The 26,307-nt window shown below is 39.0% G+C and overlaps 1 long non-coding RNA gene across 6 annotated transcripts in view; it reads right to left on the bottom strand.

The window, feature by feature from the left end:
* The window catches only part of LOC136294494 (uncharacterized), a 213,252-nt gene that overhangs the window by 114,347 nt on the left and 72,598 nt on the right, over positions 1 to 26,307 (bottom strand). For all 6 annotated transcript variants that reach the window (XR_010722418.1, XR_010722420.1, XR_010722422.1 and 3 more), the window contains one exon: positions 2,210 to 2,288. This is a non-coding gene — a long non-coding RNA (uncharacterized lncRNA). The remainder of the gene's footprint in view (positions 1 to 2,209; positions 2,289 to 26,307) is intronic.

Below are 26,307 nucleotides of genomic sequence, written 5' to 3'. Positions count from 1 at the left end.
AAAAACACTGTCAGGAAAATTAGGACCAGCTGACTTCAAATGGACATCAAACAGACATAAATCTAAATTGGCTCCATAAGGCAGAGGTTCAAATAAATTATAGTTAGATCCAACATGTAGCTTTTCTTCAAAATGAAAAGAATTATTGCTGCATGCTCCATGTTACAGGCTAACCAGATGGTCACTTGATAGATGCCTTTATTAGAGGAACCACACTGTCCCCTTTCATATGATAAAAAGAGAATGTGTGTTTCTTTTGGATTCCAATCAATTTTAATTCATTTTACCAGACAATACATGCTGCTAATGATTGCTCAATTAACCTCAGAGCTCCACAATAACCAGTGAATCTCTAAGAAACTTAATGACATAAATGCATTCTGAACTAAATAACACAGATCAAACTGCATTAAAATAAAATGAAATTAATAGCCGCAAATTCCCAAAGCTTTGTATCTTCCCAGCTTCTTTTAACAATAATTAGCAAAGAAATTGGAAGCACAAAGAATATTATTTTGTGCTGGTGTCTCCCTAGCAACAAAGAATGCAATGTTTTCAAGAACTGTAACTTTTTCCAGTGTGTAAGGATGCACATAATGAAGATTTAAGATGTTTCTACCTATATGTAAACTATGAAACTAAAGGAAGTAAAAACTAATTACACTAGCAAACTGTCTGCTGGGAAGATTGACAGTAGGTGTAAACACAACAGACCACAAAAGAAAGTAACCTCAGGAGAAGGCTGGAGTGACAGATATTCAGTGTCAATAACAAATTAGATAAAGAGCAGAGATAACCTGAGAGAACTGAAGACTCTGCACTCAGGGCACATGGTTCTGTGAGCTGGTTGTTAAGACAGCAAGCAGTAACAGCAGAAACTTTCTGGTTTTCCACTGCTTAGCAAAATGTGATAAGGGATAGTGGAAAAAATCGTCAGGTACCACAGAACAAATCATAAAGAAATTACATTTTGAGTCAATATGTGGGTTTGTTCCTTCCATTAACATATGACAACCTCTGAAAAGTTTACCCATCAGGCTATCATGCACTATATCAGTTCTATGGTAAACTTTTAAATTGATTATTATCCAGTGAAAGAGTTGCTTAACCAACATTACTTCCTCCATCCTTACTCTTCAAAACTTTCTCTAATGCTAAGAGTCACAAGGCAAAGGATGCTAAATTTCAAATTATCTGTAGAGAATTTCGCACTGGAGCAGCAACTGTAAATCAGCCAAAGGTATGGCCAACACATTTACCAGGAGTACAAAACACGTTCTTGTCTGTAATTCCTGCATTATGTGAGGCAGGACAAAATTTACACGTCTGTCTTAACAGCACAATTCAAATCAATATGGCTAAATCAGTAAAAATCAGCCATGAAAAATCGTGTCTGAGTGTTTTAAAGTAATTTACTGGGCATGATATAAAGGGTTTATTTCCATGTATAATACAGCCGAGACAATGTGAAAGCAAGTGAGAACAGACACAGTCATAGGAAGATGAAAAAGTATTCCAAGGAGCTCAGCTCAGGTGAGAGGACTGAGGAAGCCAATAAATTTGCTTGTGGAGTTCAGGACCTAGGAAAAACTCCATGGACTTGAACTCCATGGCTGTGGTTTATTCATTAGATAGGCAAAGGACTCCAGATTCTGTTGGGATTAGAGCCTGGAGAGGTACAAGTTCACACTCAGGCTGAAATCAGAGAGTGGAATGGGTTCTCAAAAGATGACAGCATTTCCCAAAACATCTTCAAATACAGTGGTTATTAAGAGATCATAAAAAGTGAGAAGACACACCTATACCTTACAAAGTTTGTTCCCCTACTCATTCCTATCACCATTAGGACTTTGGAACTTGACCAGATTCACAAAAACAACTTAGCTTTTTTCCCAAATGATGAGAGCCTAAATTTCACTCTTCATCAAATATTTCTTGATTCAGATGTGAATCATGATCACCGCTCCTAAAAGAGCACGCTCTTTTTCCTCATCCTCTTTCCCAGTTTTCATGTGACAACTTTCCAGAATGTCTCTCTCATCAGCTGCACAGCACTACCTCAGTAAGTGCATCTTTCAAATAGATTTCAGAAAAAGACCGCACACATTAAAATGGTCTTATGGCACAAGGAGTTTTCACAATCATGTTCTTCAGAGCAATATTTTCCAGAGGCTTAGGAAAATCAAACAGTATACAGAAAATTACTTACATTTTGAAGTCTTCCAGACAGAGCAGACACCTCTGCTATTTCTTCATTCCACTACAGCAGTTATCAGAAATCCAACTCCCTTGGAAAAAAAAAAAAATTCTTTTAAAAACTTAAATATCTAGTAATAAACTTAAAAGTCTTTTCAGGCTTTAAAAGAAGTTTCTGTCTGAGTTACAGAGCAGCACTCAATAAAAAACAAGTATATCTTCCCATATTTTCAGACACTGGTAAAATTCTGTATTTAAGCTCATCCAGTATTACTGCAGAAATTATATCTAGAGCTCAAAAAGGCTATTAAATATTCACATTTTCTTCAGTTCTGGAAATCAATCTCCAGTCATGTGTTGGCTGTCCCGTGCCACGTGACCGATCTGTACCATCCATAATGAGAAAGAATTGTACAACCACTGCTGGACACATAAACCCATCTCCTGTTCTAGGAGGGGGCAGCTCATCCTTCCCACTCTCCTCCCTCAATACTTTCCTTTAGAGGACTGTAGCAGTGAAGTAGGAATACCATGGAGTGACAGAATCATTTGGGTTGGAAGGGAACTTAAAGCTCATCTCATTCCAACCCCCTGCCATGGGCAGGGAATCTTTGACTGTCCCATCTTGTTCAGAGCCCCATCCAGACTGGCCTTGAACACTTCCAGGGATGGAACATCCACAGCTTCTCTGGACAATCTGTCCCATTGCCTCACAGCCCAGTAAACATCGCTCTCTAAGCAGCTTTCAAACATTTCAGACTGGCACTATCTCACTGGGACACAGAGTGGCAGATTCGGGGCCCAGAAAATACCTCTATTTATCTGCAGTACTTCATGAATTTTCTAATTTGTTAGCAATCATGAAGACAAAGGATATTTTTAAAGTGTCACTTGACTATAAGAAATCACAGCAACAGCTGGAAGGAGTGATAAGTAGATGGAATTCAAGAGGACTTTTTTTCCCTTACTATTTTATATATACTAAGCTCCTAGCTACTACTCCACAGTGCTTGCATTTGAAGATTGCCTGTTAAAGAAGATGAACCTTTTTTAAAACTATAGAGTTTAACCTTTTTACAGCAGAACAACCTACAGGTTTTGCGCTAACACATTTAAATTCTAATCTACCTTTAAAATTTTAGGTTAAAAGGGATAAAAACTGTTCTTACCCTTCCATATGCAAAGCTATGAGACTCAGCATGTCTCCCATTCTACTTCAAAGATGATTTTGAAGTTGTCACCATGCAAAATTACCACTCTACTCCTTATCCTTGTGCCACAAAAATACACATTTGAGACTAACTTTGAATTTCACACTAACTTGATTAAAAACCTTATTTCAGGATCAGAATCTCAGCCATGAGTATCCACACTACACCTGTCGAGCAAGTGAGAAAGGGAGCCATGCCATAATTCAACCCCCTCCAGCCTGGACAGAGAAACACCATAAAGGTACTTTTGTAATTAAAAAAAACCTCCCTGAAACCTGCTCTAAATTACAGTAGGAAGGCAGAGGAGCTGTTGTATGAGGTAAAGCTTGCCCCTTACACACTTAATGCAATTCTGGAGTGTTACACAGAGAGACAAAAGTGTCACACTGGACACACAGGGTCTGGCCACTCACACCAAGCTGGAGCTGTGCTCCAGCTCTGCAGTAGCCGTGGACCAGCAGGCAGTACCCTAAACCATCAACACCTTGGGTTGCAGCTAGAAAGTATTTGTCTGAAATTATGCTGCACAGCACACCCAGTGCAGTCCTTCTGCATCACTTAGAGAGAGATCAACTGGAAAAAAAACTTTCTCTAAAGTCCATAAGCTGAGCACCAGCTCCACTGGAACACATCTGCACTGCTGAGGTGAAACTCCCCTGCCTTTTGTAGCCCCCCAGAGCCAGGCTCATCAAAGCAAAACAGCTGCCTTTTTGTAGGGCATGAATTAAACAGAGCAGCTCACCCATGTTACCAAATGAGAGCAGAGAGGATTAATTTACTTCTTTAGTCAGTGTTCAAAGCACTTACTGAAAACTATCATTTTTAGTCAGGTCATCCTACTGTATTATTTCCCAGTGTTGTTTTAAAATGTTTGACACAGCAGTTCCTTGCATGGCCCAAAGGAATGTAATGAGACCTGACTTCACTGAAAATAGAAGGCAAGAGTCCTTGTTCTTCTGTGAGATTCCCTAAAGAGAAAAGTGAAAAAATCCGTTCTGTACATTTGTTAATCTAGAGGGCATCACAGCTCAAAATTGACACTTTCCCATAAGATGCAGATAAGCTGTTGGCCTGCAGTTCAACAATGGTATTACTGGGTCGTATCATCATAAATTTACCAATGCAGCCACTTCTTGATGAAGAGCACTTTTCCAGAACTCTGTGGTTTTTGAAACACACAGGGAGACTTAAAAAGATTGTGGAGGTAGGGAATAATTTTTTTGTAGGGGCTGTTGCTGGCATTGGAATACCATTACTGGTAATGGGAGTTGGATCTGTCTATGCAGGATGCAGGTATATTCACAGCTGCTACATATGCAAGCTTAAACATGTCTTGGGAAAATGACAGCATTGTTTGTGCCCTGCTGGTGCACACAGGTGGAAGTGGTCCTACTAAAACACTGTCACCAAGTCAGAGGGGGCAGGGAAGGGTTTGAATAAGTGGGCAACAAGGAGAGCAAGCCAACCCAGGAAACAATAGTGCCATTTTGAATGTTTTGAGTCCAGTTTAAAAATTCTGAGCTAGGACAATCTGAAATTAAATACCCCTTTGTCACCCTGACAACGAACAAAAATAATCTTGAAAACAACAAAACAATGTTTATAGTTTTTTTTTTACCAAATTTTGTTGAATCTGCCACTCTGAGCATGTCTTTTGGCTCTAAGTCTCCTGCACACATAAGCTGAGGGACCCCGATTTCGCTTGTCTGTCAACAAATGTGAAATAAAGCTTTCTTGTGGGTCTTTATAACCTTTGATAGTTTTAGCACAAGGTAAGCTTTGACTTGGGCGACTCCATCTCTGTACACTCAGGGAATGTGTCCAGGCACTTTCAAGAAGCCTGTCACTGCTTCATCCTCCTGTACCCTTCTTGTTCACATTTGAGCTGATACAGCTGTGCCCTGTTTGTTCACCAACCTCCTGCACGTTGCAATGGATCATTCTTGCCCTCCAAGGAAACTGTCCTTGATCAGCCAGCTCTCCTGGACCCCCTCAAGTCCTGCAGTCCTGCTCACACTGAGACACTAAGATCCCCAAATAAGACTAAAAGTTTCCCCCCTGAAAGCCAGCTTTATCATTCAGCCGAGTGTCTTGCACTGCCATTGCCTGACTAACATCCTGTCACAGATCAGTTTCTTAAAAGTGCATTTGTACTAAAGAGACCCGGCTAATGTGAGCTGTTAGATCGCGGAGAGAAAGAAATATGGAAGTAAAAAGCCTATTCCTTTTTCATTTGCCTTTTCCACTCTAAGAATCTCAGACATAATTCAATCAAAAAGTGTGATATATGACTTTTAAATCTCTCATATTTCTTCCCAGTACTACAAAACCTTGCAAAGCAATAGAAAAGGCTTAGGAAAAAAAATGTCTTCAAAATCAATTCAAGTCCTGGATGCTGCAGAAGAGTTAAAGTTTCCCAATAAGTCTGTTAAAGAGAGGTGTCTGTCAGTGAGTAAACAGTAATTCTGCTTCATACTTCTAATGAGATTCCTTGTTGAAGATCAGATGTCATATTGAAGTTGCTGGCTTTTGTTTAACATCTTAATGCAAGGGTTTAATAATATCAGAGCTTGATACTACAATATGACACAAATAATTAAAACCCCTAAATTACTACTGCAAGGGGAAAAAAGAAATTTTTGAATAGATTTAATTATCCATACAAAAAAAAGTGTGATGTTCACTTCAGAGTAGCACCGGCTCTAGTTTTAAGATAAGATTCCATAAAATATGAATTGATGTGTGCAGGGAAGGGAGATCAGAGTGCATTACAAATACCACCCAAGAGGAACTATATCTTAAAATTTGATTTCTAAGTTAAAAAAAAAAAAAAAAAAAAGTCATCCCGGGATTAGAGAAAGCTATGAGGCAAATGAAATCTTATTATGCAGTTGCTCAGAAATAGGGTGGTGGTTGTAATTAAACCGCTCATTGCCCCGGATTTTTTTTCTACATATAGAAACATATGGTGTTTGTCTACTTCATATGTCACTAAAATACCCCAACTATAAACATATGAAAGCTTACTATTTATTTCTCTTAGTCCTTTTAAGGAAAGATTAGGATTAAGATGAGATGTCATTGTGATTTACACATTTATGGATAAAACAAAACCCAAATCTTTCAAATCCAAAACTGTTTCAGAAATGAAAATCTAAACTCGCAATAGTAGAAAAAAGAGTTGTAAGGTAAAACAGAGAGCCTGCAGGGCTCAGAGTCAGAGCAGCACACTGGGTCACAGCTGGTTACTTTACTTTTTGAAACAGAACAAGAGCCACTCTGCTCCTGTTCCCCCAGAGCTGCGCTGCCCTTGCCTGATGCAAGAGCTGCTCCTCCCTGTGTTTGGAATCCAGGCACTGGAGGCTGATACTCCCCCATCATCTCTGGGACCCCACAGGACATACCCACAGAGCCAGAGCTTGAATTTAGGAGGAGTCTAGTGATACAGATATTAACAACAGAGAGTACATCTTTAAATATGAAAGTGCACAGCTGAAGAAAGCTGAGCAAGAACATTATGGAGATAGACAGAGGAAGGTTGGTTCTGTCTTCACACTACAGAGGTTCAGATTTTGGGTTAAAATACAAGTCAGGAATAAACAGCTTACACCACTCCCTGAATAGGATTCAACAAAGCACACATAGAATTTTATTTTTTTTTTCTGAAATACCTAAACTGGTGACTGCTGCATTGTGGTCCAGAAAATGCTGGTGATTCCTGAGGCTGTGGTAAGAGGCTTTGCCACTTATTTTTGCAATAGATTTGTTGCTACTCAAATATGATTCATTCTGAAAAGTTGGTAAATATTGTCCCAAGAGTAAAGTGGTTACACACAGATGGAGTAAGAGATTAACTGTAGCAGTGTCAATTTAAACTTAGCTATTAGAAAAATGCAACTGCTTAGTATTAAAATAAATAAGTAGCCTTTTTTTCTCCCTCTCCTTAAAGGGAATTAAGCATTTTCAACTTCAAAATTTCCAGACTTCAACAAAGAAATATTTCCCCCCTTCAGCCACTAAATTTCATTAATGTTACTTCACAATGCTTCCTTTAGGTTAAGGTTATCAACTACACCTTAAGTAATTACTCCAAATATATTTTAGCGGACACACAACCCTTACAGGTAAATACAGAAGATTAATGCTTGCAGGAGCAATCTTTTTTCTATTAAAAAACCCAAACCCTACAGTGCTTTTTTACCTGAACCCATCCCAACACTGATTTGTTTAAGGAGTTGAGAGAATGTCACAGGCTTCCCCATTCTCCTGCACATGAATGGAACTGTTGGGATCAGGAAGTATTTTTTCTGACCTTAGAGAAAATCAAGTTATATTAGAAATAGGGTACCCAGGATACCAAAACAGCAAAAGAGGGACTTTACACTTCCTGACAGCATGTTTGGATGATGGAGAGATAGCTAGAAAGGTCAATGGATCATAAAAGCCAATTATAACATAAACTACTGGGCCCTGAATTTTTTCAGTTTGCAGTAGCATGTGCTGGTAAAGAAATGCTTTGAAAAGTTCTGGGACATTTTCCTTCTCATATCTGTTCTTGCACAATAAGTCTACCCATAGTTTTCTTTGAGAATAGTCTTTTAAACAGTCATCCAAATTTAGCACAGGAAATAAGTAACCTCTTGTAGGGTTAGGCAGCCACGAGACGGAGTAGATTTAACACTCAAGCATTTTACAGACTGCTTTCTCATCTTCTGAGCTCCAGAAATTTCCTTTTCTCATCCAGTAAGAGACGTGTGACAATATCTAAAAAAAAAGATACCTTCGACAAGACTACTTGGGGAACAAACTAACAGCAACCTCATTTTCATTATGTTCATTTACTCAGTTCATATTGCCACAGTTAAAATACTTATTTTAAGCTAACTTATCTAACTGACTATCAATATTCTGTAATACAAAGGAGTTTCTTTAATGATCTGAACCCTAAATTAGCTTGGCATAAATCAAGAACCAGGTGTTTTACTACTACACAATACCAAGTCACGTTTTTTCTGATAAAGACCTACTACCAAAGGCAGGATGGACGAAGAAAAAAACCTTCTACTTCTGGCAAACATGAAATTTTATATTCCTCACAAATATATATATATTGAAATGAGTCTGTTTCTATTCAGTCTCTTTCAGGCTCCACACAGACCACAATGCATCTTGTGGGTAAGTGAGTGAGAAAGAAACATTTATGCCTTCCTGTTGTAATTGAATAATAGCATAAATGTTTAAAAAGGGATTTTCCCATTTCATAGCAAACAGTAATTGAATGCTCGAACCGAACAAGCGCTGCCACAGATCGCTGGGTGTGACAGGCAAGCAGAGGCTGACTTTGTGAGCTAGCATTGCAGGTGGAGGTTCAGGTTTGCCCTCCTCCCCTGAGGACACACCGCCGCTACTCCTGAGGGCCCATCCTTTGCCCTTTTCACCACAACACATATTTGTGCTATTCACCAAACAATCCACCCTTGCAAAATAACAACTCAGTGGGGGCTCCAGCGATCAACCAGAAACAACTTTTGTGTTGTTACCTGGACAGCAAACCTTGTAAGGCTCTACCTTCCTTCCTATACAGACATTTTAGGAATACATAGCCGTGAAGCTTTTCATTTCATTTTTTTCTGAGAAGGAGGGAGGTTTCCTTGGGAGACAAAGAGAAGCTGTGGATTGCTCAGTGACCCTCTGGGCCAGGTCCATCAGGGCGGGTGTCCTGGGGCCGGCAGGGAGCACTCCCCGGTGGGTGCAGCCCTTGGTGCCAGGGCAGGAGCAGCAGCTCTGCCCACCACAGCTCAGGGCAAGCTGCCACACAGCAGGAGCAGGGTGGGAACACCCTTGGGAAGAGGAGGAGCCCCCAGAGCTGAGCTGAACTGGAGCTGCACTCTGGGGCAGCAGCCGGGGGCCATCAGTGCCTCAGGGCTGAGCCCTTCCTGTGGCCCAGAAAGGGCAGCAAAGGGTCAGACCAGGGGGCTGCATTTACCCTACTGCTGAATATCAGTAAACTTACAAAAATCCCACTTGGAAATTAAATAAAAGAAAGAATTATTCCACGATGGAAGAACCACTGAATGACAGTTATCTGTTCTCCATCAAGAGAGGTGAAACTTGTTAATTTGTCTTATTTTAATCAGGATCAAGTACATCTGACAAACTGTTTCAAATCATTGCTACTCAGGGGGTTGATGACAGTCTCCAAGATACATCTGTTCTGCAGTAAGCTTCCAAAAAAAATTAAAATAGATCCTCCTTCATTTTCTTAAAAGAATGAGTTCCTCTATTGAGATAGAGAGAGATAAAAATACAGATATATGCAAAAAAATGACCCTATCATTTCTTTCTTTGATCCTCAATTTGTCCAAGGGTAACATTCTGCATGGATAATCACCCTGCAAGGAGCAGATTATGTCTGTCCCTGCCCATGTGTTAAGACGCAGTATGTAAAATCAAAGATGTGTAAAACAGCATTAGAAATATCTTCATGATACCTAAATATAAAATTCCAGCTCCTTTCCAAACTACACAGATATAAATCTTGCAACTTCCTGTGGACCAGCCTGAGCAGCCTGATAGACACAACCTTCTGCTTTTATTGAAACATCTTCTCTTTCTTATTACCACTTCCCTTGATCTTCATTCTTTGTGTCTGTTCTGAAGTCTCAGCTTAACTTGGCTAAATTCACAATCGTTTTCTCTTACCCTTTTGTCACTTCTCCTATTTTCTGGTATAATTCAACATATGCCCAACTTCAATTCATGAAGATTTCTGCACATTTCCTCAGTCCTGGCTTCTGAAACAGAGGCCGCAATGAGAGGCAGGAGGCTTTGTGCCTCAGCTGCTATTTGTGAAGCTGAGAAGGGCTGCTGTTATAACTCACATGGAATTAAGGAAACAAACCATGGAATATTTCCTGCAAAAGCTTTCCTTGTGTTTAATATATTTATGGTCAGGATTAGAACCCAGGAGACCCAGCCTTTCTTGGGTTATGAGACTATCTGTCTCAAAATAGGATTTCCTCTAGTACTCCCTCCAGTCTCTCGCTTTTCTGACACCACATTTTTTGCTCTGAATTTACAAAAGTGATTACTATAGGATGGATGCCAGAGCAGTTTAAAAATAAAGAATGGGATTTTTTTAAAATTACTGAAGATGGTAAATTGACTGAAAAATTACCTCAGAGAAATAAGAATCTTCTAGTCAAAGGAAAGAGTTGGATCCTAGAAAGTGGCTCGATTTCTCTGTGCATTTAGGGATTTTCCTGGACATTTTAAAATAGTCTTTCTGTCACTCTTCCTATTACAGAATGATTTCTTTTCTGTCTTTAGTTGCTTTTTAGTTTCTTTTTTATTAGGTAAGCTCTTCTAGGCAAGGACAGTTCATGCAATGTCTAGTACAAAGGCTGCTGATTTCCTCCTGGCTTCTGAGGTACTTTGTAATACAAATAATGATGCTAATCATATTGGGTGAGTCTCTGGAAATGGGGCATTTTAGAAGTCTGATACAAACGAAACGAGGGGGAAAAAACAGCTTTATAAATATGTTCATCTTAAATAAAAAGATATTCATTTTTATTCCTTTTTAGGTGCCCCCTTTGGTTGGTACTTACTGGCAAATGAATGGATTTCTTATAAAGGAAATCTTTGCATCACTCAATTCTTTGTAAATCTCTAGGCAGATTAGAGGATTTTTGCCTTCTTTTTTCCTTTTCCTTAAAATGTTATAAATACTTCCTTTCCATTTTGCTCTCCCACTGCTTTAGACATTGAGATAGTTATATCACAACCACAGATAAATTAAAATGACTGGTGTGAGGTTATAAATATACACAAGAACAAAAGGACTGATGACTGAAAAGAGAACGGTTTTAAATTATTCAGAGAGATTCTTTTTCTTTCCTTGGGATTTTGAGAGCAACTGAAAAACGCAATGAATGAATATGAACACTGCATGAGCAATCTGACACTGTCAGACCCAGCACTTGTGCCATGTGCATTTCCCTCTTTTGATCACTCAGTTCAAAACTTGTTCAGCTGTTTTTGAATAGTTTACCTCTTTCTGTTTAAATGCAGAACTTAAAGATTGTCCTCTAATTCCTCTTCAGAAATTCTTGCAGCTGTACTTTGGAGTACCTATGTGGTGCATACCCATGAGAATCCATTTTTTCAAAACTTTTTTTTAACCTTGATAGTATCATAAAGGAGAGTCTAGGATCTTCAAAGTGCTGAAAAACCCAGGAGTAAATCCAGAGGTTTTCAGTTCCTCCCTTCTATCTCTTGAATTAAAGACAGTGAGGCTATTTTTTCCTTAGATGTACTATCAAAGCAATACAGCAATCAAAAAGATACGCAAAAAAAAAGTTAATAATGCCCTTAAAGATGTCATGTCAGCCAGAATCCTTGATATTTCAAACAAGTAAAAAAAAGTTTATACATAAAGATATGTGGAGTGTGTGCTTACTCAGCTTACTCATTGTGTAAATCAGCTAATTTGTGTAAGCAGCACAGCTAATGAGCTCTAATTCTTGCTATATGCTCACCTACACAAGAACACTGTGCTTATTCCTCCTTTTTTTTCTTTGTTGGAGGCAGAAAAACAACATCACCATGTTTTTTCCCATAAACTGTAGGACCTGCACAAGTAGAAAATGCCTTTTTTGTACCTGACTGGAGCTGTGCATGGATAACAAGAGCAACACATGACGCTGGCAGAAATGAGCAAATTAGAAAATAAATGCACTTCAGAGGATGTTTTCCAGAGGTTTAATCTTGCTGAGGCACTTAATTCTCCCTGATTTTGGGAATCAGCTGTTCATAAGTTGTTCTAAATTATTTCAAACAGAATGACAGAAAGACACCTGTTTAAAAAAAGCAGGATTCTAAAAATATAATTCCTGCCAGCCATACAAAAATGCCATTTTCTACGTTACAAAAAGATACCCCAAAAACCTGTTACCAGTAGGTTACAGAGTAGAGGGCAAACGATGAAAAATGAAAGAAAAAAAAGGTTATGTAGATGAACTGTGTATAACTGATAAAATGCTACTTATTTTTACTGATGTTGCCAAGGTCACACAAGCTTATAGAAGATGGCTTGATTTATATTCCAGGTGTTTCTCCTTGGAGGCTGAGGGTTTCAGCTTTATTCCCAACGTTTCTGCAGCTTAATAATGGGGGACAGCAGGGAAGTTTTCTGTGTCTTTGCATGACTTTTATAATATTGAGAGCTGAAAGGGTTCAGTTTTCTTTTTAAATCAGAATACAAGTTGACAAAGAATATGATGAAATTACTTTGACTATCCAGTCGTTTAATAAGTTTAATTAATTTGGTGAGATTGTTTCATTTTTTTCAGCGTTCTATTTATATTGTTGGTTTTGACTTTCCCTTTATGCTCTTTAATTGTTTGACATGAAAGTTTGTAAGTCAGACAGCTCCTAATATCAATTTTCTACCTCGTTTGCACAGATTTATCCACTTAAGCTGCAAAGAGGTGCAAAGTCAGTCCTTCAGTGACCCTTGAGATTCCTTCAGAGTCATACATTGATCTGCATTCCTCCTTAAGAATTTTGAACTCTTCTCTGTCTCTACTCTGCCTTGCAGTTTCCTCTCTCCTGTAGCTGCAATTGTGCTGTGAAGCAGAGCAGTGCAGTGATGCTGGCCCCGGAAAAGCTCTGTCAGCATTGGAGAGTGGCTTAGAATTCCCCCAGGAGCTTCCCTCCAGAGCAGCGTGAACCTCTAAAGTTTACCAGATGAGAGCATAATGCAAAGGATACCATGCATGTATAATAGACAGCCCCAGGACTGCATGTTAGAAAGGATATTCTGTGGAGAGAAACAGTGGCCATGAATAAATTGTTGGCCTCTGTCTTTTCTTTGTCACACAAGAACCGTGCAGTTGTCTGGTTTTCCCATTATCAGTTCCCGGTAGTCATCACTAACAGGAACCTTCTATTCATCTTATTTAATGTGACTTTGGATCCAGTGCTCAGTGAAGACAAAGAAAAGAATTACCTCTACTTCCATGGGTTTGGCTAAGACCCTCTCAGCTGGAAAATAAGATATATCTCATAACACAGGAAGCACCAGAAGCTTATCCTGCAGCAATACTCTGCCTGCATTTGTTGAACTGGTTTCTTTTGGGCTCTGGTTTAACTCTGATGCTAATATTCTGTTCCTTCTGGCAAAAATGAGAACCAAATCCCACTACAATGAATGAATGAAAATACTGCTGGCTAAAATAACTATCGTTTTCTAGCATTTTTCATTGATAAATCAGTGTAATTACCTATACCAGGGCAAAAAGAAAGACAAAGTGAAGAGATGTGATTTATCCAAAAGGCTGGCAGCAAAGGTAAAGAATTCCAGAGTCTAAATCCAGGGTTCGACAGACTGTTTCCACAGTTAGGGATAATCTGTCAATCACGTGAGCCAATATTCTTTTTTATGTTTTATAGGCTGTGTTTTCTAGCATAGATTTCATTCATGTTTATGCAATAACCTATATACTACTGCAGTATAAATTATCAGAGTAGTCACGACTTTTTCCCTGGTGCATGTTCTCTTGAAAAATTCTGCCAGAAGATTGATTTTCCACAAAGAATATCAAATACTACCTCCTGAGGAAGCTGTGAAGACAAAACTACTCTGGAGCCCAGACTGGGAGTACTCAGTCCCAAAGTGGCAAAGTACAAATGTTTCTATTCACACTTTTCCCCTCTTGCTGTCGTGGATTGTTTTTATTTCCCAACATGTACTTTTGATCAGTAAAGGAGTTAAAAAGGAATAGTTGCTCATTTTCCTCCTGCATGTAGGATACACACAAATGTTTCCCTGGGCACATCACTCACAGCTAATGTCTAACCCAGGGGTTCAGACAGGCTCTATGTACACAGAAACGTCTTAGAGTGGACATTTCTGAAGATATAAAATATAATTAAAACAGGGGCTCTCCACACAACTATTTAATCATAAAATAATTGAACTGAGTAGTGGAGTGAAGTTTGCTCATCGCAGCAGCCCGGGATTCCCATCACTGTCACTCACTTCACAAAAATGATTTGTTTCTTTCACAGAGAGTGATTTCAGTTCCATAGATATCTAAGTGTGATGACCCCAGTTTTTGTCCTTCCAGAGATTCACTTTATTTCAGGCATTGCATTATTCTTTTCTATTTCACATTTACTTTTAGTATATATCATTATCCTGTTTGCAACAACACAAAATCATGCTTGATTTACTTTTCTCCTGGCTTCTTAAATGATTGCCTGGTGCATTCACATCAGGTTGGGGGCACTGAGAAGGTCAGAGCAATGACAGCCCTCCGGGCTGTGTCAGTGAATGCTAAATTGCCTACTCAGCTCAGCTCTACCACCGGCTCATCCACAAAATACAGCCAGACCCTGATGGAAGCAGTGCTTGAATAAGCCTCAAACCTTCTTTTCATGACTCAAAGCTTTCCAAATTTTACAGTTAAGGCCTGATTTTCTCATCAGTAAGCATCCTCTCCTCACCTTGACTTTCAGAGAAATTGCCATTTGAGAATACAGCTCCTGTAAATTCCTACTTCTTCTCACACAGCAAGAAAGGCCTGTTACTGCAGGCATGACAGTCAGCAGCAAAACTGGAGAAGCAGAATATTCCAAGGGTGAGGAAAAGTAATTTATGGCTACCAGGCTCCAAAACAAATTCGTTGTTTTAGTCGAACCTCAGCAGCAGCAATTAGAGACATATTAGATAGAGTCCCTTACCAGCACATAAGAGAATTCTTATAATTGTTTTCACTCAAGCTTAGGCTGGTAAAACAAAGTCTGCAGGTATTGTGAAGGGCTGTCATTCCCTTCCATAGTTTCGTTTCTTTAGTCACAAAAACAAGGAATGCACTGCTTGTTCTCTAGCTGTGCTCATTACATAAAATAAACTCTTCCATTAACAACATTTTACTTTCCTGTGTTGGAAGGGCCCAAAAGAGGCATGTTATAGCAGCACAGATAAATTACTTTAACAGGACCTTTATGTCATTTCGGTTTGTGCTTACACTCTCTTAACTGTAGTCTGTTGGAAATGGATACATGTGAGATGACACATGTACTGCATTTCTCTGGTTTCTATCACTTCCATCCACTTTGGGCCACCTTCTAACACTTGATTTCATTGAGAAGTACCTCACCTCACTCAGAGGAGTGAGAAATTGCCCAGTTGGGATGTACGTTTCAGAATCTGGCTGTTTATAAACAATGTTTTCCTTCAGCTATGAGTACCACAAAAGTAACCAGACTCTGACAACTGAGATGAGCCCTCACCATCCAATGCATAATTGCCAGCTTCAAAAATGTGGTTGTGCAATTTTCATTCTACAGTGCAGCAGAGAAATCCTATTCCCTTCAGCTGCTGCTCCTGGTGACAGTGACCTGTGGCACTGAAAGGCTAATGGAATTGCCCAGGTGTCACTACAGACATCTCTGTACTAAGTGAAGCTGTGCAGATGTAGCTGGGACCATAATTTAGGACTTGTCTGGGGTGAGCTGCATGTGATGAAAAGAACCCAGTAAGACAGAAAGGATCTAAGCTGAGTTTGAAGTCCTGATATTTGGAGAAAAAACAATTTTCAAGAGAATTTGCTGACATAAGGTGTGGAAATTCATAAGACTCAGTGATCCACATCTTTCTGTGTCAATATGTATGCCCTTTTGTGCCTCTTTTCATGTTGAGCTGTTTTTCAAACAAGTGAGAAGATGATTTGAAATGTCAAACAAGAAAATTCCACCAAACCCATAAAAACGTTCTTTAAATTAGGAATCAATCAACAATTTTCTTGTTCTGTTCATATTTAGAACACAGTGCTACTTCCGTAACGGCCTCTTACCAATTTTCACCGTGTTTTTGGATACTTGTTGAAATCTATCTCTCCTTGAACATACATTTACTAAAACATAAGCATATCTTCATTTTCAAAGTGCTTGTTCTGGTCACTAGTTCAGGCTCAGTTCTACTACCAGTTAATATCCTTAATTACAATATCACTAGAGGTTGTTATAATTATTTTATCACTTACGAAGATTACAGCGGTTGCCTAAAAGTATTAAAAGTTTTTAAGTGTGAATATAAAGGACTTAATTTAATTCAATTAAAAGAACCAAATGGTAGCTATTTGTTCTTTTATGTCAGTACCATGAAAATCATGTTAGTGTGTAATGCTGAATGAAACTGACATAGGACAAGGTCAGCTTCTAAGCCTCAAAAACTAGGAAAAGTTAGAAGGAAAGAATAATATCAATCTTCTCTCACTGATATTGCTTTTAACAAACTCTAACTCTCCTTTCATTTCCATTAGGTAGCCAAGAGCTATAAATCTGCAAACCTGAGAGAACCTGAGCAGCAAACCCAAAGCTTCATGGTTTCCTCAGGCACAGCACCACTGACTGGATCCAGAGAGCAGCACAAACACATCCATACATCCCTTCCATGCCACAGTCATCCTGCTGGAATGCTGGGGTGATCCTGGCAGGCCTGCTGCTCTCTGCTCCTCTGCCTCCTTCCCTCTACCCCAGCATTTAACTGTTGGCTCTGCACTGCAACACACTGGTCATCAAACTGAAGTTCCTTTACGGGCAGTTTTCCTTTGCAGATAATAAACATTCTGCAGTAGCACCCACTGAATAATTGATGTCATAGGAAACAGCACATGTATGACATGTGAAAGAGAAGTCCCAGAAATTTCCTTTGGAAAGGAATAGGGCACCCCTCCTCCCACACAAACTAATAAAACAGTCATCAAAATAAGTGGGTTTTTAAGCTCTTCATCTCGCAGTATCAATTAATTTGCACTAAATCTCATTAATATTTCACTTAGTGTTCAAAATTGTAATTTTTGGTTGGGTGAAGAGCTGTCACTTCAATAAAGATTTTTTTCAAAATGAAGGTTCAAAGCTGCTGCATACACTGAACACTTTAATGCAGCCTCTGCACTCTAGCAAGTTGAAAGGAAATCTCATTAGCTGAGGATTCCAGGACAAAAAAAAAAAAAAAAAACGCACCCTCGCTGTTAGTACTAATTAGCAGCTTTTTCTGCTGTTTCAAATGAAGTTGCAAAAACTGAATGAGTAGACGGATTATTTCACCCCAGAGGTATTCCTTCAGGTCAAGGGTGAGGCATCTTGTGAGGTTGGTGTTACTCCGTGTTCTGATCCAGCAGCTAAAAAAACCTGCCAATTTCCTAACCCAGCAAGTGTCAGAAATTCAGGGCTGTAATAACAATATCACAAAACAAAAGGAAATGTAATTTTTGTCAGAAACAATGGAGTTCTTTCTTTCAAAATTAACTGAACAATAATTCAAATGTGTGCAAAACTGGCAGTACTTTAAAAACAGTCCATGTGATATCCTAGGGCATTAATCCATTTTAACCACGCTACTAATTATCATAGCAGATACACAGGCAGAACCTACACCTTGTAGTCATGGAACAACCAAAAAAATATTTCTGCACACTGGATTCAGAAGACACAGGGAATGAAGGAGCCAGTGAGTCAGTGCAAAGGAAGATCTCATATGAGTTAGAAAAAAAATTAATAAGATTCCTGCAGCAGGCTATAACTTTAAAACATCATCAACTCTTCCTCTGATTTAATTCAGCTTGAGTTAGAGAAAGGCGCAGAGAAGTAATGAAATTCACAGCATCTACAAAACCACTCACAAAAATCAGAAAGTACCTAATCCCTCCAACCTAGGACGGTGTGTGATCACCTGTACCCTGACAGTACATTAGGACTTTGTTCACCTCATCTGTTGACACCAATTTATGTTTTCTTTAGCCATGCACAAGAAAGCCTAAAATAATCCACAGCTCCTGGTTTCAAAATAATCCATTAACAGAATCTCAGAAGTTAGGACCTCCCTGGACTCAGCACATTTAAGAATACCCCAGTGCATCCACATAATCATTCTATACAGGATCTGCAGACTTCCAAGTGAAAAACAGTCCTTTTCTGCAAGAAAATACCTGTAGTACTTTGAGAGGTAAAACCAACGTACCAATGGATCTTGGTATTTAATAATGGTTGTTTGTTTAAAGGAAGTTATGTACTTAGTACTCTTGTGCTTCTTGAGTCAAAGAGGAAAAAAAAAAGGGGGTGGGGGGATGCAGGAAACTGAAAACACTTTAAGTTCTAGTTAAACTCCTTTTGATGTCCTTCCTGAGAATGCAAGTCCTTTTCAGCTTGACCATAACTCTGCATTTCTTAGGCAGTATTGTTTTTTTCTATCAGGTTATCCAGCTGGAAAGCTCCTGAAGGGAGCTCTTACCTTAACCGTGCCTAATGGGAAATGAGGAGGTAGAACTGTTTTTTACAGTTGTCGAATTTTGTTGCCAAACCCTTGAAAAGCATCTGTTGTTGTATGGGGGGAGAAAAAAAGAATTCCCATTCAAAAGAGGCAGCCCATATTTCACTGAAAATCTTTACTAGTGGTATCTATATGCTCCAATAACTCCTTGGTTATTTTTCACCTGGACAGTAATGCACTCAAGCTGTCAGAAGACTTTCAAGGGCAGCCACTCTAAATTAATTTTACTGGAACTTATTTAATGTCAATGTTTATTTAAAAGAAAACAAAATCTAGCTATTAGAAGCAAAGGAATAGTCTAAGTTTCCCTGAAGTTGATAGAAAATCTTCAACTGGGCTGAAGAAAGCAGAACGGACAAGGTGATGGGGGCTAAAAAGTAGAAACATGTTTTCCTGTGAACAGTTCTCATTTTTTAAATGCTGTAAGCTATTTTTTAATGGGATTCATCTCTATCAAGTTCCCTAAACTCTGTCTTAGTCATGTGTTTCATGAAATGCAACATATTTGCAGGCATATGTGGTTCTGAATAATGAATTCATTTAACTCTGCAGTTCATTTCTGCCTTTTGACTGTCCCAATAACCAGCATAGCCAAGCTCACTCCTAAGTGCTGGAGCAGGAGAGAGAAGAGGTGTGAACACTTAAAAGACTCAAGACATGAGTGCCTTGGATTTAACAGAGACATAATCAGTGGGGGCAATAGAATGCCAGTTTGGATTAGGATCCTGAAAGCCAAATAAAAGCCTGCTGAGGCAAGTTGGGTATTTGTACCACTCACGCGGCAGCACAGCACTTTTGCTTGGTGAGAGGTGAGAAGGGAGGATTAGCATGACCTTTGCTTATTGCTTAATGAAAAGGACTATAAACCTTTAGGGAGTGGATGGTAAACAAAGCAAAGAGCTGGAAAAGAACAGGAATCGCGTAACTTTTATTAAAGATTGTTTTGTTTAGCTTCAATTTTTAAATCTCTAAGATATTTTCCTATCACCGACTTTTGTGCATCGCAAAGCAGATTTATCATGGGACCTCATTTAAACTGCTTGTTTCATTTTTATCTACTGAAAAAGTAAAAGCAGAAAACTCAATGCATATTGTCAACACAGGATATGAAAATATCTTAGAAAGTGATACCACTGATTATGAAATCTGACACAAAATTTTGGTGCTCCAGCTACCTTAAAACTGAAGAAGTTGATTCCACCTGTGTCATTTGACTCCCTATGTTACCTTGATTGGTCTCATGGTCTTTAACTACAAAAACTCAAAGCAGAAAATCAAAGTGATATCTTGTATATTCTCTGTAAGATTTTGATGCTTCCATGTTTCCTCCTCCTCTGTTGTCAGCACAGCATCTGAGCCACTGCACTGGGGCATGTAGCAAACAGAAACCTTTCGTGCTTCCAAGGGAAAATTGGTTCCAGGGGTATTTGATAACAATATCCTCCATGTGTCCAATTTTCTGCAGCCCTCCTTCTTCCTGAGCCAAAGAGGAATTTGTTTTCTGTCTGTCTACTCCACATTTAACCCAGGAACTCATGACACTCAAGGGGAGTATTTGTCCTTCCCAGAATTGTGCTGTTCGGGCAGAGATGACCAGTATTGCCAAAGTTATTGCAGAATGTGGTTGGAAAATTATCTGGTGGAGAGATTTTTATTGCAGTGCCTTTTGGCATAGTAGCAGTTTATTTGTCATATTCATGACTAACCAAAACGCTTTTAAAGGATGCTTCGTTTTGACTTAATCATCCCATATATTTAATAAATATACAAAGTAACATGCAGTTCCATGAGCATTGGAACAGAGAAAAAAATTTCAGAGCATAAGACTAACTTTATGATTCATAAGAAGACTGTAATTAAGGAAAACCTTGTGAAGGTAGTACTGGATTCTAACATGAAACAAAAAATTAACAGATTTACTGGATGTTATGAGGGGTGGGTTTAATATTACAGAATCAATAGAGGGAATAAAATTCAAATTCAAAAATAGCAGCATAAACAAAGGTCTATCCAATATTTGGGCATTCCTCAAATTTTCTTTAATGTGAAATCTGTGGCCCACAGCATAGGGTAAGTTTTAACATCATGTGTTCCTTTAAAGGGATTGTTTGCCAGGGTCTTTTGCAAAATTTATGGGAACTTATTATTACTAATCCATTGCAAAATATAGTTTAAAGTCAACAGTAAGTTCAAAATTATTTTACAAGATGATGATTAACACATTTCCTTAGGAAATCAGGCCAAATTCAAGTGATACTATTAAAATCACCACAGAACAATCAGTACTTGCAGTAATGTTGCAACAGGACTAATGAGGTCCAAGTTTAATGTCTTTATTTTAAAAACAAAACCAATGTTTGTTTTTTAATTTGGTTTCAAATACATTCAGAATTTTAACTGCTATTTGTAATTTACCTTGGAATAAAATTCAAAGTTCTGGACAAGGAGACTATTCAGGTATTTTTGTATTAATTTTGAGGGATCTAGTTACACGATCATGCTTTTTGCTTATTCCTTCATTTTGTGTCTTAATGGTGTTGAGAATGCACCTCTTAAACAAAAATTTATATATATAAAACAAGCACTTTTCTGCTTCAGCAGCACCCAATATTTACAGAATAATAAAAATTAAATAGTAAAATACATAACACAGATAAGCTTGCTTTTCTAAAGGCCTCAGACTAAGTCATAGATAAATGATCATGTGTCCAGAAACAGGAAGAAAGCAGAGAATGAGAGAATTATTTATCTACACTTTGGAAAACAAATGATTACAGAATTCAAATGCAGGTTTTGTAATTCCTCTTGCTTTAGCTACCAGACTAGAGAATCGTAGGGAAGAAGTCCTGGTCCATAGAGAAATTTCACATTTCCCTCACTGCCTTTGAAATGAATGTTACACTTTTGGATCACAGCATCCAGGTAAGCATTCAATGCATTGTAAATTAGTATTTTTCAGTCAAAAAAAAAAAAAACAACTCCACAGAAAAAGCAATCAAGAGTTAGTGGTTATTCCCATAATGGAGCTGCCATGAAGTAATTTTTATGCCAGAGGATGGTGCATGCCCCTGTTAGAGTGATGTTGCTATACTGTGTCTGACAACGGATGGAAGCTCCTGAGGAACTGCAGAGGACCTTGGGCAGGAAAGTTCCTTAATGACAACGTCACAGATGAAATGATTCAAGTAAGTGAAGATGACACAGCCAGGAGAAAAACTATCCCAACATTATTATGGAATAATAGTCTTTCAACTGACAGTCACGTAGGAATGAGATTTTCATATTGCAACAATTATCTCTGTGAAAACATCAGCTCAGCGCTCAGTAATGATTAGAAAGCAAACTTAAAGTTGGAAATTATTGACAAGTAATGAAGACTAGAATGGGCAATGCTATTGTGCCAGTGCATAAATCAGAGCCTGCTCCATCTCCAAAAGCACACTGAGGAGATGGAAAAGGCACAGGGAAAGGCCATGAGGGAAAGGTGCATGAATCAGATGCATGGGACTGCTTTTGTAAAAGGAGCAACTGAGCAGATTAGTATTTCTCTGTTTGGAAAAGACAACTGAAGGCTGATTAGAGGGAGTCCTGTAATATTATGACCGGAAAGGAGACCGTGAATAATCATTCAGTGCTGCTTCCAGTACAAAGGGGGAAGGAAGAGAGAGGGGAAGAAATCAAATTAGTTTGCGGGGCTGGGATCAGACGAAACATCTTTGCACAGTGTGGGATGGTGAGGTATTTCTGCATATAATATGTATCTAAGCTATGCAGAAGTTAAGTCAGCAGAAGCTAAAATACTACATGGGTTGAAAAAGAATGGACGAAATGACTAAATAAATTCCATCAGTCTCACTAAAACCAAAGATCTCTGCTTCAGGACATATCTAACACAGATTTTTTTATAGCTCTGAGAAATCTCTCAAAAGTAGAAGAATATTCAGAAGACACATTGCAGTATGCCTGCTCAGGCCTCTAGTCCACCCTGTGTCCCTGCAGAGGCTGGGCACCACCATCACAACCACAAGGTACTGGACCTCACGGACCTTGCTCTGACTCTATCCTTGTTTCTGGACAGAAACTCTTCCAAAAGCCAGAGACATCACTCAGCTAGGAGCTATCTAGCTCTGCTTTTCTCACACTCCAGATTTCTGACTTTTCTCTTAGAGTAAATTAGGTGAATAGAAAAATGTTCAGTAGAATAGCCTTTATCGTTGTTTGTATATACGTAAGAGAGAGAAAAATGGAGAGAAAGAAAGAGAAGGACACAAGTTGTGGACATTTTCAATAGAATAAAAAGGTCTGTGATCCCTTTAGCAGGAAAAACTGCAAGTCAGATCATCAGTGGGTAAACCAGAATAGTCACATTGGAGTCAATAGAAGTGCACTATTTAGCCTAGTAGAGGATTTAACCTGAGTTTCTTAGAGATGAATGGCTCTTAGATTTGCAAAAGGACGTTGCTGACACATAGAGCACGGCAAATTCCTTCAATTTGTTCAGCTGGTTATACATTTCACTGTGAGTCAGATTTCAGATCCACCTCCTCTCTCAGCCATTAATTCTCCTCTAAACCTGACCTTGTTTGTTCTTTGACCCTGTTTTGCCACAAATCATAGTAATCCTTTTATTTCTGCAGCTCCATCTATCTTACAATCTCTGCCTCCTTTCTTACTTGGTCCTGTGCACTATAAAATATCCACTGAATTTTCATCTGCTGCATAGTGTGCCAAATTGCCTCATGAAGGACACTCCATAAAATGCTGTTCTGAAAACACTCTCAAATACACTACACAGTTTATATAGGACTAATTTTATGCTTCAACATGTCAGCATCAATTCTTACAAACAAGATTTTTCTAATTAAAATTCCAGCTCAAGTAGAAAAAAAGCCCACAAAGAAACAACAAGGGATGGTCAGGGTCGGTGCTGTACAGAAGTCCTGGGAATAATCAAGTGAACATTGCGTTAATGGCTTTGCAAACAGGCAGCTCACAGCAGAAGGCACTAAAGCAGTTTTCAGACACTGCCAGTTTACAGCTTAAGCACCCCTTTATTTCCAACTTTCTTTATGTGCCAATATGCTTTCTACATCTATTTATCACATTTGGTTTTGAGGGAAGGTGGCAGTTGGAAAGTTTTGTTGATTTGAAATATTTACTTTGCATCTTTCCTAATGTAGAAAATATCACTACAAACAGACTAAGATTTTCCACCTGCTACATGAAGTCCTGTAAGGTGAGTAAAGCAAACCAAATTGCTGTCAAATTCACCTTAATGATCCTTGTTCTAATTACATCTTTCGTAAGGTACTTAAAAATAACGTAAAGGTAATTTATATTTGGTATGTTAAAATGTTTGAGTAGTGGTCTTAATGGGATTAACAAATTTAATTCTAGGTTCACTGGTGTTTCCCTCTTCAGTGGACACCATTAGGTTTGGTCGTTCAGACGTTTTTGGTAAGACATAGATTCACTGTTCTAGTAGGCACCAAGAGTGCAACATGGCCAGCACAGGAGTGAGGGAATAGGGTGGGCAAGAGGAGAGGAGTGGGAGAGCAAACTGCATATGTGCACAGCTCCAGAAAATGCAATCCCCTCCGGAAGAGAGCCCTCGAGTCCCAGGGCTGTCAGAGTTACCAGGACAATGGCATTGCTGGCTTTTCCAAAGCCCTGCATTGCACCCCCACATCAGGTCCCAAAGCCCCCTCCTTCTTCTGCTATGAAAATTCAGTTATTCACTCCCTTGTGAATTCATTTTCTACAAAGTGCAACCCTGCAACATGCCCAGCTGTATCTTGCAGGGAAGCACACACACCCCTAGGAGGTCAGCACCAGCAGTAGTTCAGATAACAGAAACTGTCCCTGCTTCAGCAGCAAGAAATGCCTCAGCTAATTAACACTGTTGCTTCTCAGTAGGATAAATGAGCCTGTGCAGAGCTCTGGCAGCTTTCCTGCCCTGAGTTCCAGGATATCTGGGGCATGTAAAGCCTGATCAGCAGGTCCTACACAGGCTAGGCCCTGGAACAGATCCATTGTGATTTCAAGTGATGTGAGCCAGCTTTTCTGAACCACAAAGATTTGTTTCTTTAAAATGCAAAACCTGGTGTAAAATCACTGAAACAGTCATAGCTTATTATTCTTCTAAGTTCTCACCAACCCATCTAAACACAGTGCCAAATCATTCCATGCTGATTGTAGTGATTCGCAATTCCAGGGGCAGGTGAACCATCCTACCTAATCCTTGTTATCTTAGAAGGTCAGGATTTGCTTTCCCGTCTTATGTTACTGTTCTCCCCTTTTCTTCTATGTTCTGTAACTATGTTTTATACGCTCCTTTTCATTCAAATGCACACTACAGCACACTGGTTGGGTTACGCATCAGCTGACAATTTGTTACATTTCCAGATATAATCCAGGCACTCAATATCCTGGACAAATTGGCAGTTGTCACTTCTTCCAAAATGTGGTTGGAAAGGGCGATCATGCTCACAGAAATCCAATCAAATGGTACCCATCTGGCACTATTATCCTTTCTGTACTCACTAGAAACACTTCCATTAGCAGAAAAACCCCCGAACACTGGTCTCTCAGAGGCAGGCTGTTACCAGCCTGTGAGGAAGAGCAGGAAATCAGTGAAGAAAATCAGGCAGTTCTCATTCAGTAGCTTACCATGCAGCCCTTGCATTTCAAAATCACTCTAAAGAATATCAAAGATGCAAACGTAAAATTAGGCTTCTGTGGCTGCCTGCCCTTCTGATTCTTCAGAAGATCACATTAGCCAACGCTTTGTGTGGTTTAGCACATTGCAAAACAACTTCTGCAATTTCAGCAACGTGGCAGCTGGGCTAACCCACAGGTTGCCGTGCTAATGACCCCTGGTGTGTTTACTGTATGTTATCGTTCCCCCTGAAATTAAATTACAGTTTTACAAAAGTTTCTGCAGATTGACAGCCTTTAGCAGTTACTAAATGCAATGGATGCTTGGGACAAGGAATAATGGAACTAAATTTACATCTCAGAAAGGGTTGTATTTTATAAACCCTTGATGATTATAGCTTAACAAAAAATAATAGCAGATTTCAGTTAATTGTAAACACAACTGTGTTGTTTCCACAGGATTTTGTTTACCTTTCACTATGTTATCCTGGGTTCGCAGAGGAAAAATAATTATACACTAGTGTAGGGATTTTAGTCAGATTTTCCAGCACAAACCTGGCAGAGATTTGTTTCTGCACCAGGCCTTCTTGACAGAGGAGGGGCTGCAAGGGCAGGGAAACCTCCCAAAATCTATCCCACTTGGGCTGGATTGCAAATTCAGCTTAAGACGTGTGTTGTGATTTTAGCAAATCCTGTGTGAAGCATCAATTTTATTACAGAATTGAATCATGAGATAAAATGGGATTTAGCTTTGTTTTTTTTCAATAAACTGATGAAAATTCCCGGAGCCAGGTAAATTTTAAAGCCATTTCCACTAGCAGCGAGAAGCTTCATACTCATTCAGACAGTGCCCCAGAGATTTGACTCTACTGTTATATGTAAGTTGTTAAGAAGAAAAAGGGG

The sequence above is a fragment of the Chamaea fasciata genome, unplaced genomic scaffold (genome assembly GCF_029207755.1).
Source record: "Chamaea fasciata isolate MVZ Bird 193981 ecotype frontalis unplaced genomic scaffold, bChaFas1.0.hap1 SCAF_10, whole genome shotgun sequence".
Taxonomy (NCBI): Eukaryota; Metazoa; Chordata; class Aves; order Passeriformes; family Sylviidae; genus Chamaea; species Chamaea fasciata.
Note: the sequence above shows the minus strand (reverse complement) of the source record. Positions and strands in the feature narration are given on the sequence as shown.